Source organism: Ochotona princeps, chromosome 20, assembly GCF_030435755.1.
Source record: "Ochotona princeps isolate mOchPri1 chromosome 20, mOchPri1.hap1, whole genome shotgun sequence".
NCBI lineage: Eukaryota > Metazoa > Chordata > Mammalia > Lagomorpha > Ochotonidae > Ochotona > Ochotona princeps.
Genome location: NC_080851.1, coordinates 18,182,430 through 18,199,229, shown reverse-complemented (window position 1 = coordinate 18,199,229; position 16,800 = coordinate 18,182,430). Strand labels below are relative to the sequence as shown.

General features: G+C 34.5%; 1 protein-coding gene across 5 annotated transcripts in view; it reads left to right on the top strand.

Annotated features, from left to right (window-relative positions):
• SUGCT (succinyl-CoA:glutarate-CoA transferase) overlaps positions 1 to 16,800 on the top strand; it is a 692,355-nt gene that overhangs the window by 444,802 nt on the left and 230,753 nt on the right. The gene's annotated exons all lie outside the window — the stretch shown is intronic.

Here is a 16,800-nt window from a genome sequence, read left to right as displayed (position 1 = left end):
GAATAATGAATTAACATAATATTTTTCACTTTATTCATTAAAACTGGTTAGATGTTCAATTTGCCTTAGACTACCTTGATCTATACCTATGATCCAAGCCAAATTATTAATACTACCCTTGTATATCACTCCTTGAAAGATTCAGCCAATTTACTACCTATTTCCTTAATCTTCAGAGTTAGGACTTGATTCTTGGTTCTTCCTCATTTTCCACCCCATAAGCATGGATGCATAAGATGAAGCGTAACATTCACCTTGAAAGTTCCTTTCTGGCAGTGATTGCCATATTCCTGTTAACACCTCCTGAATTTCAGCCTGAATTCACTCTTGCAATTTGTTTCAAGTTCCTGTGGTTTGCAGATAAAATCCTTTATTCTATGAAAGAAACTTATGTTACTGTTACAAGAAATCCATTATTAACTTCTCAAGTTTTTAAAAAATATATTATGGGATTATTCATCACATATCATGATGCGTATTTGATGAATTTAACTTTCAAAAGTGCTAATTTTAAAATAATAATTTCCTTATTCAATTGGACTCTTGGAAAATGACTGTAGAATAACTTCCTCACTTTCTTTAGTTAGTATGAATAAAATGAAAGTTTTCTAGTTTTTACAATCTTTTTTGTTGGTTGAATAAATAATTGATGTCCTTATGGACTATAAAGACATATAATACTGTTTGCTCTCTTTATGTAACTTTTAAAATAGTTCCTTTTTTGTTTATCTTATTTCCCTCAGTGAGTTTCCCCATTGGTTTGTCTTTCTGATTTAAGATTTGTTTCTTCTTGTGATGTAGGCTCGAACCAACATCAGTGTAGCGATCAGAATTGGTTAATAAATTCCAGGTACAACTGCTCTAAACGGTCTGATGGGGAAAATCTAAGGGGTTTTATGACTTCACTTTGCCTGCAGAGATTCTCTCTCTTTTTTTTTTGTCTGCATTCCAAGCAGCTGAGTTTGTAGAATAGTTGACCTCTAGATAAATTAAGTGTTTTTGTATTTCCATTTGAAAATTATTGTGGAAAATTAAAATGAACACCCCCATGGAGAGAGTTGAGGTCAAGTAATTCATTCCCCAAATTGTGCATTCATAAAGACTCTCATGCCGGGCTCAGAACTAGTATTAGCCCATCAAATTGCCCCCCAAGGAGTGCTCACTTCCTAGGTTAACTCTTAAAACATTCCACCAAGCTGTTGTGGCCTTCCAAATACTTATTGGGATATGGATGGAGAAACAGGAAATCAGGGTGAAAATAAATGCTATAAATGTCTCGTTATACAAGCATGTTGAATAACATTTAGCAAGGGCAAATAGTCTACTTCAGATTTTAGAATGCAACAATACTGCCTAATTCACCTAGGAACCTTTTGTTAGACTTCTTCCTTTCCGTGAACTAAAGCACACCATGACTGCGTAAAACCTATAATTATTTCTGAGTTTTATGATCTAGTTTCCCATTATAGAGTTCAATCACTATCTTGCTCAGAAATATGTGTATGTATACACACATAATGCAGTTCTGTTTAGGTAAATGCTATATGTAACCCTAAAGAATTCTCTAATGCCAGTGTCCCAAGAAGTTGTCAGTCTGTTTTGTTTTTTTGTTGTTGTTCTCATTACACATGATGGAGATGGAGACAGTTTACTGTGCACTTTCTTATATTTGCACTTTCTTATATTTGCATTTTCAGATGGTCCTAGAGAAATTTGTATTCAAAGGTAAGTTTGGTCTTGGTGGAATACAGTTCTATTTTCTAAGTTACTTCCGGTGCTGATGATATCTGTATCCAGACTATGTATAAAGGCTTGAAATGACTTACCGGTTTTGATTATGTTGACTTTTCCCACAGGCTTCATATTTTAAGCTATCCTAAATACTGAAACTGTGACTAAGGCATTTGGCAAAACATCCTCTCCAATTTGTCCTGAAATTTAGAAATCATAGGTCTTAAATTCCCATAAACATTAATTTTATACAATTTAGTAATAATTGGCTAACAATAAAATTTTTAAAAATGGTAAATAGGACTCTTATCTTTCTAATTGTATAGCAACAATAACAAAGATCTAAATGGGACAAAATGTTTGCTTTTGGAAATGTATGTTTCACAAAAGAATTTAATGTTTATTTTTGATGATGGCTTAATATACCATGGAATTGAGCTGTGATATTATTATGGTTTGCTTCTGCGCAAAGCAGATACTTAATAAAAAAAACTTAAATAAAGGCATGGCTGAGAACTATAATAGATGCCTGATCATGCCTGAAGTTTTTAAAAGATAAATATGCTTCTCTCTCTGTAAACATTAATGTAGCTTGTACTAACAAGAGGTGATCCGAGGAGCCAGCCGTACTGAATGAGTGCCATTTCCTTGATCCAGATCCATACAATGACTTATCAGTAGATGAACTTTAATTGTGATCTTGGCCACTGACATATGCATGAGGTTTTTGGTAGGACATGAAGTGCCGGTTTCTTTACTGAAATGCAGATATGCACAAACATTCTCTGTTTACTGATATTAAGAATTATATGAGTTTATAGTTCAAGTATATAGTTTACAGATATAAACAGATGGTAAATATACATTGAGTAGTAGCTGTCCAATACTGTATTAGGGGCCCAGCATGCCTTTTCTAAATGATTTTTTTTCTTGACAATTAGTTATTATATTTTGCTCTTTGACCTGTTGGAATACCACCATTTAGGTAGATGAAAGACATGAATAAATTACAAAGCTTGGGGGAATCTTAGTTTAAAGTTACTGCATTATCCCATTCTTTAATGAGGCCTCTTCATAGGAGAGAGTCTGATTTTATATGAATGTACAGTATGCTTTTTAGAAAGCAACCAATAATATTAACCAGTCTTTTATACTGTTAAGTATCTAATAAAGAGGATTATTATATATATCATTATATATATTTTTTATTTTGCTTCATGGAAGGTTCAGTCTTCCTAATTCAGCAGCATACCAGTGTCAGAGGGAGACCCTCAGTATGCATTTGGAATACAGATGTGACTTTTAGAATAATTCTGTTTCTGAAAATGTTAACTTCATTTTTTTGTTTGTAACATTTCTGTTCTTAAGAATCTACAAAGTGGAGATGTACTGTTCTCTAGTGTCAGATAATTTCCTGACCACTCACCTGAACCCTTTTCCTGCTTATACCTGCTGTTTTTCCCCATTGTTGCCAAACTCCTGCTGAGCTGTATTGCAGTTTGCAGTTAGGTACCCAGCAGCTGCCACATCCTGTCACTGTGAAAGTCAGCCAGAGAATCCAGGTGTCTGAGGATTAAGACCAGTTCCAAATCAATTTTTGAAATTTTTTCAGTTTTTAAGGTTTGCTTTTCGTGGTCAAAACATTATATCTATACACAGCGATGTTTCAATACATGTCTGTAGTATGTAATGATCAAATTAATATAATTAGCATATCCATCAATTTATTTGCTAAACCCTATGTTGATTGACATTGGACCTTTGAATCAAATTTCCCTCTCACCAATGAATGACTCAGGTTTTCAACTTCCCAAACAAAGGAGAAGAAGAAAAAAAGAATAAAAAAATTCACATGTGTTCTGAAGAGAGACTATAGCTATAGCCTTAGCTATATTCAAACAATTTTTGAGACATTTTGGGGTATATGGTATTGTGATACCTCTGGCTTTCATTTTATTGTTTAGGATTGTTTTAGCTATTAGAGGCATCTTCTGTTCCCTTATAAATGTGAAGGTCATTTCTTCTAGATCTGAGAAGAATGCCCTTGGTATTTTGATTGTGATCGCATTGAATCTATAAATTTCTTTGAGTTGCATGACATTTTATTAACAGTTCTTCTCAAATTGGACTTCACCAAACATTGGTAGTACTTTAATCTAGTGGTGGACCCAAGATTTAATCTCTAGAAGTAGTTGTTATTTATTTTATATTCTCTTTAGCCTGAACAGAAAGTTACATTATAGAAGTATGTGGTAGATAGACATTTTACTCTTTCTACTAGCATCAGACTTACAAGCAACATACAGTGCAATGCATTCCTATTGTATTACAGTGAAAAGTCATTAGATTCAAGCTGAATTACTATGTTCATTTTTCCTTTTTGGTTTATAATGGCATTTTTTCATCAACTCATCCTTTTGTCATTTTTAAATTTAAGGGTGATTAGTAGCAAATTTCAGTGTCATATTACTTCTGGAGAAAGGAAGAATGAATTGCTTAAAGCATTCCAAAGGACCAGTAGCTACCCTAGGGGGCACTCTTTTTTCTGGGAGTCTTGATTTGGTCGCTGTGAGTTTGCGGAAGCTCTATCTGCCTGGGGTTGGACAACACAATGGTTGGGCTACCCCACAAGGTAGTTAATCATTTATTTCAGGCCTTTGTTCTCAAGGCTCTCTTGGTTACAAGAAACAGACATGCACTTAAGTTGCCTTACATGAAGGAGGATTTATTGAAAGTTTGTACATGGGAGAAGCTCAATGACCAGCTTAACCAAGAGCAGGCATTGCTCTGCACTGCCCTCTCTTTGAATCATAGTGCCCCTGACTCATTCTTGCCTTTGTTTCCCAGTTGGCTTCCACTACACATTCATAGTCACTCTTCCCTCATAAATCCGACATGTACATATCCCATAGTGGCCACCCACTCATTATACCACTCTTCTGCTTATGCAGCCCCAACTCAATGACTTAACTTTGCAATTGCACAGAGGAACCGTGGGTACAACTAACCTTTCTAAGATCACACACTGATCATACTGTCACAGAGACTGAAATCCAGAGTTTCCTGCCCTTGAGTTAAGACCTTATTGGTTTAATCAACTGTCAACAGAGGTTATGGAATCACTATGAATCACAGAGGTCTTTGTAGCCTTTTTTTTTTTCAGCATACCTGTGTTTTTAAGAAACCTTAAAGATATAAGCTTATAATGGCTGTGTCTATCATTATAACCATACTTTTCCTTGAGCTCTCTGGGAAATATTGTTCACTGTGCAGGACCCATGTCCAAAGCTATCTCAAGAGAGCCAACAACAGATTTAAGATTATGTGAAGGAAATTAACTATGACATTTAGCCTAGTTAATATTTGCATTTATCTTCACATTTTTCTGCTATTGGTAGAAATCATTTCAGAATCAGTCATCTTAGAATAATTATTCCCATTGGTTTCTTTCTTTATTTACTGGTCTGGAAATGTTCTCAGTCACCCAAAGCTGAGTGAGTGCTACATAGAAAGGATCCTTTGCACCTGCTTTGCACTCCAGAAATGCTTGGAAAATAATCAAAATGCACAATAGGCTTGGAAGCTGAGGAAACTTGATTGATACTATGTATCTCTTTGGAATGAAATGTATACTTGTTTTCCCCTGACCTTTCTAATTGATGAAATGTGATGTTAATGGCAACTTGAGATCAGACCTGAGAGCGCAGAAGTATACATTTTGTGGTAGCTATGGTGAAGCTGAGAGTCTTCTGGATGAGAAGGAGATTTTCCACTCCATTATTTTCGATGTGGCTTTTATGGAGTACACATCAAGCCTACATATTAGAGTCTATTTATTATCTACAACTTTCGGCTCCTTTCCAGGCCAGTCAGGAATGTTAGCAAGGATATTGACCAAAACACCCCAGCCATGTACAGATAAATTAAGTAGCATTCTGAGTAGACACTGGGGAAACAAATGAGGCAGAATGACTGAGGGGTCTGGGGTTCTGCCCTGGGTAGTACTTTTTTCCTGGCCTGTTGATATTATTTACCCTCAAAAAGACCACCAACTTTTTTTCCAGGTCTCAGTTTCCTCATCTGCAAAATGGGAACCGATTGTCCCAGGAATCCATGAGGACTGATGGGATGTCTGCTTATTAATGGTCCTGAGAATTCTTGGAACTTATAAATATTTCCCAAGAATAGCTGGTATCTTTCCTCTGGCTATAAGATTGGAGGAAGTATGCAGCATCTCTTCTGTTCATCTGTAATTTAGTCAGCTTGTGTACATACTGCATTGCATTAAACGCTGAACTCTGATCCTAGTGTTTAAACATATTAAATACAAAATATGAGTAGTATAAATTGTATGAAACAGTTTTGTCTCCTACTTGGAGGCTTCACAAGATTTCAATGCAGGGTCACCACAAACATTGTACAGATACTGCTGCGAGTAAGTAGAAGTCTTTTAGGTTGTGGCTAGAGAACAAACTTACAGCAAAGGTAGGAGGAGCCCATCACCGGGGAATTTATGAACAGGCTGGGGACATTTAAATGGGTGAGGAATAGGGGCATTTATTTAATGTATTTGTACATTAAAATTTATATTATAAAATGTTGCCTCTGAACAATGCAGAAAAACATTTGTGAATAGCAAACTCTAAGTTTTAAACCCATCCTTCCCACAGTAGCTTTAGTGCAACAATTCAGGAAAAAAAAATTATCTATTTCTTCCCTTGGGACAAAAAAAAAGCAAAGCTTCAGAACTAGGTAGTTTCTTATTTTTGCTTTTAGCATGGAAGATATTTCTGAGCTCTTGTTTCCAAATTTTTATTAGTAAAAATACAATGAGTTTCATGTGATGCATGTGTAACGTATGAACCTAATGCCGTGGTGGATTAGGTTGATCACTATGATCGTGTTGATCACTATGATTTATTTCCCATTGTTTCACTGCAGTATTAATGATTTTCTTTATCCATATATTCATTAAGTTATGCATTTTTTTCCTTTCTTCCTTTTCCTGGAAGTGGCAATCTGTTATACTCTTTCACTTGCGTTTGACCAGTGACTTACAAACTCACCATTTCCACAATTGTATTTCTCCAAATTCCCATTGGGCATGAGTCAGGCACTTGGTGAATGTTTATGGCTTGAAAGATAATGTAAAGATCAGTTTTCCTTTTATATCATACTGTTTTCTGTTTTGTCTAAGCCTGTGTTGTGTTGTTGTACTAAAATATCCTGAAGTGTTTAATATTTTTCTCTGGAGCAAAGTCCAATATGATAAACAAAACAAAACAAAAAATTGAAAACAAAACAAAACCTCTGTGAAAAGTAGTAGAAGCTGTTGACGAAGAAAATTTGAAAATGAACATGGTTTTTATCAGTTTTCAGAGAAGATTACAGTGGACAAAGAAATGTTTCAGCAGTTGTACTTATCGTCATGTCCTTCTGTCCTCTGGGAAGAAGAGGAAGATTGATGGACTCCACAGGGGCTAGGACCACATAACCCAGTGTGAGCTTAGAAGGCACTGGCTCCTCAATGCCAAGAAAATTCTGGAAATGATTCTCCTTTGCTGACAGTACCCTCATTACTGATTGTGTAGAGTAATTTATCAGGAATTTCTTAAAATAAACTGTTCATTTATACTAATAGGACTTGGCAGGAAGAAAAAATTGGCAGGACTTGGAGTTCTTAGTGTAGGTCTCTCTCTCTCTCTCTCCCCCTCTCTCCCCTTGTCCCTCTCTACCACACACACTTCTCCCTCTCTTAACATGTTGGTGGCTTTAAAAAAATTGAAAACAGCAACATGGAAAAGTTTTATACATTTCGAGAAAAAAATGTTTTTGAGGAACCATCTTGGAGTTCATTAAGCATAAAGAACAGCATTAGAAATCTTGAAAATGGAAGGAAATATTTCTAATGATGAGGTTCACCAAAAGAAAAAAAAAAAAAAAGAAAGCTCAGTCTTACTGATTTTATCTTTCTGCATTCTCAGGCATTGGGTTCCCTCTGTTGATAACTCTGTTGCTGATTTTTTGGTATCACATGAACTCTTGAAGAGCTTTCATTTCAATGTTTTGTGTATACACATATTGTTGCACTCTCCTTCTCCTTGAAGTCGGTATCAGCCAGCCTGTTGTCTTTAGTTAGGCACATAAGGCATCAGTGTTGTTTACACACACTGAAGACAGCTATTCTCAAGGCTTTCTTATCTCTGTATTCTTAGCCTTGGGCCTGACAATAAATTTCCATTTGGAATTAAAACGACGTCACTAGGATTGATAACCTTTTCTTCCAAATAAAATGATAGCTATGGAAATCATAATAATTAAATATTTGGGCTCAGAAAAAAACAACCTGTCTGTCTTCCAACAGTACTAGGTGTAAGGGACATCTAGGGAATACCTACAAACAAAATTCTGATGGCATTTTGCATTGTAGGAAATTTTAATATGCTTTATAAATGAATGCATAACTTTATACACATGCAAATATATGTATATGAGGCTATATACATATATTTATGAGATTATGTGATGATTTTCTACATATATGAGCATTGCGTGATATTTAGATGGGGTACACATATAACATGTTTATCAACAATTATGATTTCTTTATGTTGAAAGTATTTAAAATACTTTCTTTTCACTTTAAGAAAACACATTGATGTATGTTTTCGCTACTCAATTTGGTTGCAAGATAGCAAGACACTCTTAATATACCAGTTCACTCCCTAACTGCTCACAATGGCTGCGCCTGAGCTAGATTGAAACCACAGCTGGGAATTCAGTCTGAGTCTTTCACATGGGAGGATGCAAGACGTATTACGCAGATGTCTTTGGTGTGAACTAAGCAGCAACACAAAATTTAGAGCAGACCCAGGCCTGGAACCAAGCTTTTTAAACAGGGATGTGGGCATCCCAAGTAGCATATTAACCAGTGTGTCCAACACCTGCCTCTGTACAGATTATAAATTGTCACTGTCAGATTCTCTTGTGACAGTGTCAGCTGCCATTTTAAAGAGTAATTTTTTCTTCTTCTTTATCATCAGCAGTTTTGAGGTAGTTGTTTGTCTAAAACTGAAGTTTAGGCTGTTTTACAATAATAAGACTTTTACATAATAGATAGTATGAAGTTAATGACTTTTCCCAAAAGAAATTGAGAAGTAAACACATCAAAATAGTAAAAATGATTAAGATGTTAAGAGTAAAAAATATCTCTGGGTGATAAAGTCTATTGCTAATTTATTTTTAATTTTTCTTACATTTTTCTAAATTTTGTAATTTTAATTTCTAGAAACTGGAAACGTTCTATATCGTATTTTTTATTTTTCAAATGTGTATTTTATATATATATGTATGCATATATATGTATATGTTACTTTCTCTACAAAATCTGAAGTATGCCTGTACTTCTAAGACTTTATACAACTCCATTCTGTATATTTTTTAATTTTTATGTTATGTTTCCAACTTTTAAAATATGTTTCTTTGATTCATCAACAACTTCTAATTCTCTAGTTATCTTAGACTTCTCTTGTTACTATATTTTTATTTAGTTTTCTTCATTTTCAGACTATTCAAACAAGTACAAGTAACATTTTGAGATATCATCACTAGTTTATTTTGATTATTTTTATGTGATCTGTGACATATAATATTAAGGCATAAATATTATAAATTGATTTCTCTTTGTAAAAATTTCTAGCAAAATGTATCATCAAAGTCTTCCTGTAGTAAAAAATTTAGATCACTGCCCTGAATTCCAAGCTCGTTAAATGTCCATGAAAGTTTGACAGTAACATGTGTTTGGATTGGTACACTGAATCTAAAAATCATAAGGGAAGAAGAAAAAATAAATTAGGATATTGTTAAAAACATGAAATATACACTGACTTGCTGGGTTTCAAACAGTAACTTTAAATTTAAAATTTGTATTACAACTCAGCAATATCAGTAATTAGGTTTCAAGTTTGTAATTTAATTCAAAGAAAATTACTGGTTTATATAATGCCTGGAATTTCCCTAGCGAGGGTTAATAAGTGTGGATTGGCGTTGAGGTGCAGTGGGTTAAGCCATTCCCGTGATGTTGGGGAACAATATGAATGCAGGTTCTAGTCTCTGCTGCTCTACATCCAATTCCACTCCCTGCTAATGTGCCTAGGAAAAGCAGTAGAAGGTGATCCAAGTGCCTGGGCCTCTGCTCCAAACATGGGAGAGGCTCCTGGTTTTGTTGTGGCTCAGCTCTGACTTCTGTAGCCATCTGGCAAGTGAACCAGTAAATGAAAGCTCCCTCTGTCTCTCCCTGTCTATAATTTTGCCTTTCAAGAAAGTTAAAGAATGAACCCGTGATAAAAGTTTATGAAATTTTAGCATGTTATTCAAACAAGAATCATGATAATAAAAGCTGGTCACACTGATCAAATGAAAATGATTCAATGAATAATGGAAAAATAAAGATAGGCACTATTAGTGAAATTGGTAGTGATTATTTTCTGTAAGATATATGCTGCAGAGTGTTTTTAGGTTCATGAATTCAACATAACACTTTTGATTAGCAAGAGAAAATTATTTTCTCAGCTGTGAAGATGGCCGTATACGCTGTTTGTCATAACTTGACAGTTGTGTCTGATTTTAATTATGTTAATGAAAGGTAACAATGTTCACAGACTAGAAACTAAAGGAATGCTTTAGCAGAAATAGCTCTGAATAATTTGCTGATTATATTGTTGCACATGATTCAAATAAGTGAAAGAGCCCTATCAAATAATCCTCTGTGGAAATAGTCAAAAATTATTCCTGTAGTAAGCAACAATTAGAAAAAAAGGATACTAAACTGAGTTATGTATGATCCAGAAGTAGGCAGGTTCCATATCTCCTGGAATATTGTCAAAGATGCTGGGCTTTTGTTATTTTCCTTTTTTTTGACAAGCCTCCCCATCCACCTGCTGTTTTAGTGGATGTCCCCGTTGTGTGGGAGTGGTATGTTTCTAACCCCTGTGAATCTGGGGTGTCAGCAGAGGCCTAGTGGAAAACCAGAATCGTCAATGTGAGGAGTCTTTGCCACTGCCAGGCAGGTTGTAGATGTGGATCCAGTGGTAAGCCAGAGCTTTTACCCCTACTTTGCAGTAATCCAGAGGTACTTTTTTTTCTTACTGTCATGTGGTTGGTGAAAACCTGCTAGGGTGGCAGATATGCATTAAGAACCTCACAGTACTCAAAATATCCACGATATAAAAGATACTCACCTTTCAGATCAATAACCAATTTGAATTAGAAATGAAAATGGATAAATGTCAATATTGAGAACTAACTCAAGGAAAGATGGTAAGCAGTTATTGTAACAAAAGTTTCAACAATGTTACAAGTCTACTTACAGAAAAAGCAACAGAAATCTTAGCAAAGACATAGGATATCTCTATAAGGAAATATGAAATAAGCAGGAAGACTAATTGGAAGTGAGCCTGTGATAGTTCTATTCTCTGAAATGAACATTGCGAGTGCCAGTATTGCCCGAGATACTAGTTTCATTTCTTTTCCATAAATATTCCAAAGTGGAATTTCTAGGTGACAGGATGGGTTTTGTGTTAGATTTCTAAATTAGATCATTAACTTATGGAAGAGCCCCCAAGAAATATCAGTACTTCAAAATTAGTATTATAAAAAAAAACTGCACAGATTTCAATTTAGCACCAAAATAAACTTATCTCTTTATCCCATTTTCTCGTAAATTTTTCCCATTTTCAAGTTACTGCAATAAAAAATCCTAAACAGAAAATTTGAACTTTATTTTATACTTTAAAATATAAGAAAAACTCAATTTTAGTGTGTGTTTATTGTTTTCAAAACATTGTATTGAATCTTAGATTCATAAACTCATTTAATTGTTGATATAACTCAGTGTGGTGAGTATAATTCCCACACTTAAAATATGCATAAAAGGGGACTCAGAAAAGAGCACATGTGTCCACGTCCCATGGAGTCATAAAGGCCCCATGACAAATTCAAGACTAGTCGTGGTTGCTCCCAAAACTGCTCATGTGAAAAACAGAAACTGGGTTATAAATAATAATTTCTTCATGTCTGAATTTTCACTGCAACAATGTAAGTTTTAAATATATACTAATAGGAAAAGCCAAATACTTAGTAGAGATCATTATTTGAAGAGGAGATATTTCTTAAGCTTTTTTTTTTTTTTTTTTTTTTTTAAATTCTGAAGGTTAGCTCAGACTTAAGGAACAATCCCAGAAGATGTAGAGTAATCTCAGGATGGGCCATTGAAATAACTGCCTGACAGAGAAGATTTTAATACAAGAGTGAAATGATTCAAAAATATTATGCCACCACGTGCTCACTTTAGTGTCCTTCATTTAAATTCTGATCATTTTATCTTAGAAAAAAATGGAAATATGAGACATGATTGATAAAATTTAAAACACTAATATACAAAGTGATGAATAGATATTTATGATCTGTTTTGGGAATAGTATTGTATTCTGTAGACAATGACTATGGTGCTTAGTTCCATCTGTAAGCAAGGAGTTAAATTGCTTTTTTGATGCGCTCCTTTTATTTGCTAGTCAGATGATTGAAATGATTCATAAAATGAGGTGGCTGAGATTTGTTCTTATTTGCTTGCAGCTGAAAGTATAATATACTTAATGCTTCCAGGATATGGGGGAGCTAGCAGATGTGAAAAGAGCAGAGCAAGCTATTTCGCTTAGATTGTTCAAAACTAAACAGAAATCTTTTCTTTTACAAAGCTCATAAACTTTATTTATCACACATTAATTATATTTGACAGAAAATGCATTTTCTGTTTACATAAAGTGTATCTTTTTTCTTTTCAAATAAAAAAAGAAAGTTGTTATGATGAAGGTAAGACTACTAGATTAAAATTCGTGTAACCAAAGTTTGTCTTCATCAAAGACCATGACTCTAATCTCTGTAACTCTTTACTGTCTACAGTATAAAAGTATAAACAAATAAACTCAGTTAAAGAGTGAAGCAAAGTAGGTAAAAATCAGAGTGTTTTCATTTGACGTTTTTGCTTAACCAGCTTTGTGAATGATCTGAGTTTTTGGAAACTGCCATTTAATACCGAAGATTTTCCTAAGTCCAGAGGCTATGGGTGTAGTTCAGTGATCAGAACTTGTAAGGCTCACTAACTAGGTCAGCTTGATATGCTTGGAAGAATAATCATAATGTTGCACATTAGAATTTTAGAAGAAGGCTGATCATTTGAGAAATAAGTTGTTTAATTCTGTTTCCATAGGTTCCATGTAAACAGTAGAGTGTTGGCAAGTTTTTACAATCAAGGCCAATGTTTAATAAAAGCAGGAAGGAATAAAAAATGGAAATATCATTTCTGGATTTACATTTTGCCTTACTTCAGTCCAAATTCTTACTGCTAAAACAATCCAAAAATGTACTTAAGATCTCACCTGCACTGCCACCCTGCTCTTATAAACATGTTACTGAAATTAATTGGTTTGTTTCTGACTGAACCCCCCCCTATGAATTAATCATAAATACTACAGATACAGCAACTATTTGGCCTTCTACATTTCTGTCTTATTTCTCTTTTTTTGGCTCATGCTTTCATTTATCTGTGGGTAGTTTGGTCCAGAGGTGATGATCATGAGCCACACCTGATTGGTCAAGGGTTGCGCTCAGGTGGGTAAATCCAAGGCATTATCAAACAAAGTGTGTGTGTATGTATGTATGTATCTTTTTAATAAGGTGGCCAGAACTGGGCGTAGGAGCTATTTAGGAAATTTTTAATCTGAAGCAGCAGATGAGTTAGATATGAAGTTTTGTGGAAGTAATGTTGTTTGTGCATATCCCAGTCCTGTCCAGGTATATGATCCGAAGAGTCCTAAGTCAGATTACCTTGTTTGCGGGGTCAGTTGTCAGAAGATCTAGATATTGTGAACTTGGGTTGAAAACTGTATCTTTGATGTAAAGGATATTTTAAGAAGACTTCAATTTGTCGTATTACCCATGTTCTTATTCCACATTGCCTAGAAACTTAGCAATGCCTGTGAATAAAATATTCTGATTGAACACACCAAACTTCATGTAATCTGGTACATGTGATAGTGGTGTCTGAAACAGATTAATAGTTTCTTCTCTCAATTAGGTTCCCATGTCTTTGCATATGGGTGGAGAATGAATCAATGATGGAAGTACAAATATCTGTTCCATGGGTTAGTTGAATACATTAAGACAAGGTATTTTGTATCGATATCAATTTTAAATGCCTTTGAGAATTTAAGTGTTCATGGAAATGAGAGCTGATAAAAACCACATACAGGGCTTCTGGAATACACGACTAAGTTAAACTGAAATTCCCTCAGATAATTGTTCCTGAGTCTGTCAGTGTATCAGGATGCCTAAGGAGACATTTAAAGCTACGTAGTCATGAACTGACAATTTCAATTCAATAGATCAGTCATGGCCCAGCAATTTGTACTTTGTAAAACACTCCCCAGATGGTCCTAATGTTTAGCTAAGTTGAGGAATAACTGACTATGCCTATGCAACGTTCATACACGCCTTCCTTAACTAATTTTTAAAGATGTAATTGGTTGTAGTGAGTATATTATACTCACAAATTTAACCTTAGAAATTCTGGTTGAGTTCCATGATACACACTGTGAGTTTATAGAAGAGACTGAGTAAGGGAGAAGGGGTAACCTCAAACAGGAATTGGCTGCCGCATCTTTGATGTGGTACATAGGTACAAGGGTCTACCACCTCCCTCCCCAACCACAGTGCAGAATGATTCATGATGGCCATGCCCTTCGTTGCATTTTTTTTTTTTTTTTGTAATTTAGACATTTCATTGATCAAACTCCTACTCTTTTTTTTTTTTTTACTATGTTTTGACAATTATAGAGAATTGTTCAAGGTCATTTGTACTGCAGAGTAACATTCTATGCTTCTGGTTTCATTTTGCTGTTGAGAAATGAACTCTCTATTAAAGTGTTGTTACTTCATAGGTGATCTAGTCCCTTTCTGTCCCTATTGTTCAATTTAAACTTGTCTCAGACTTTGCTGTTGTTGCCTTTGTTTATTTTCAGTCCTTTTGCTGCGATGTGTATGCATGTGTAATTTACACATATGTTTATGCCACTTTTATGTTTTATGGGTTCCTGAATTGGAAAAAGCCATGTCTGTCATTAATTTTGTAAAATTGCTCAAATATTGACTCATTTTTCTCCTTTGGAATGCCAAATGTATGAAAACTTAAGACTTTATTGTTAATGCCCTTCAGCTTCTTTTTTGTGTGTTTAAAAGTCTCCAAGTCTCTGTCCCTTCCATTACAAGATGATTAGAAACTTCAAGGTTCTTTTTCTTTTCTTTTCTTTTCTTTTCTTTTCTTTTCTTTTCTTTTCTTTTCTTTTCTTATCTTTTCTTTTCTTTTCTTTTCTTTCGTTCTTTTTGAGATTTAAGTGGAGAAGAAAGTGAAACAGCTGGGGTGGGAGGGAGGGATGAGAGTTCATCTATTCATTTCTCACTCCTAAAATAGGATCAGCAGTCTGATCTGAACTAAGTTGGAGGACAGAACTTCATCTTAAGTCTCTCACGTGGGTAGCAGGAATTCAATTGTGAGGCACATTGTGGAAGGAAGCTGGATTGGAAGTGATGTGGCTGGAATAGGAAAGTGTTTTGACAGCATAAGCTGCTCTACCACAACACCGCTTTATAATTCGCTTATGTCTCTTGGTGAATCAGATCTTACATTTACTCTTCCCATTGGCTTTTAAGTTGAATGATTATATTTTTCATTTCTAAGAACTACATTTTCAAATATTTTCATTGTATACTTTCAATTTTTTCCTATTACTGATTCTGTTCGTTTAAAAACACATTTATATACTGGATCTAATCATCTAGTGCAACTATTTGAGGAACTGAGCCTTTGTGTTACCCTCTCATCCATTGGTGATATAGTTCCATGTTTTGTGCCTGGTATTCAGGTGAACTACATTTGTTGGAAACCTCTGAAACTAGACTGAGAGCATGTTCATTTTGTAGACACCTATGAAACTTCAAATGTAGCAACTCGTCAAACTACATTTCATGTTACAATTTTATAACCATCAAGGAGGTGTAAATTTGATGATGGATTTGTAGTTATGAATTTCATGAAAATTATTTTATTAGGCACAGATTTTTATTACAATTATGCCGTATGAGGTGAATTTTATTTTTAGGTTAGAATTTCACTGAGGTCATAAAACTTGAGGAGTTGAACATGAATGCAAGATCTCATATATGACTCGTTACCTTTCATAATCCTTAGGCTATGTCTGTATATGGTCATTTTTACCTCATATCTATGACACTAAGCAGTCTCAATATGGTTAGGGAATTGTTTGCTTCAGGACTTCTTAAAACTTTATGATTTGGTTGACTTGGAACAAAACGATTTTTTAATATATAGTTCATCCACTCTGTGTTCAAAAATAGGAGCCCCATCTTTCAGTTGAATTATTGTTCATAGCTTTGCCTAAGTTCCCACTGAACTAAGGTCTTTTTTTCTTTTTACTGGTTAAACTTTATATCTGGTAGAGCATTAAGCTCTTGACTAGTATAAATTTTGAAATGTGATCTGAAAAGCTAAAAATAAATAAATAAAAGTTGTTTCATGGTACATTTTAAGCAAGCAACATAAGACTTAATATAAAACTTATGAACACTTTTTTTTCAATATTCTTGCTTTATTTTGGATTAAGCTTCAAATAGTTTTTCCCTAATAAATGCTTCACACAATACTAGTTATTAGGTAGTAGTATAGCAATGCTGAGAAACATCAGGCTGAAGAAGTTGTCATGGTGTGTAATATGGCTTGAGCCTGTTTAAGACTGGACTAATTTGTAGTGGTCTTTCATAGATGTACTTGTGTGAAATTCTTATAGAGACAAAAATAATTCTGTTTCAGCCATATTGTTAGTAGCAAAAACTAGAGATCAGTTCTTCTAATTCTTCCTTCTTCCATATTGTCACAATGAAACACTTACTAGGTAGTTTTTGGTAAAAAAAAATTTCCAGTAGTACTCCATCACCAAT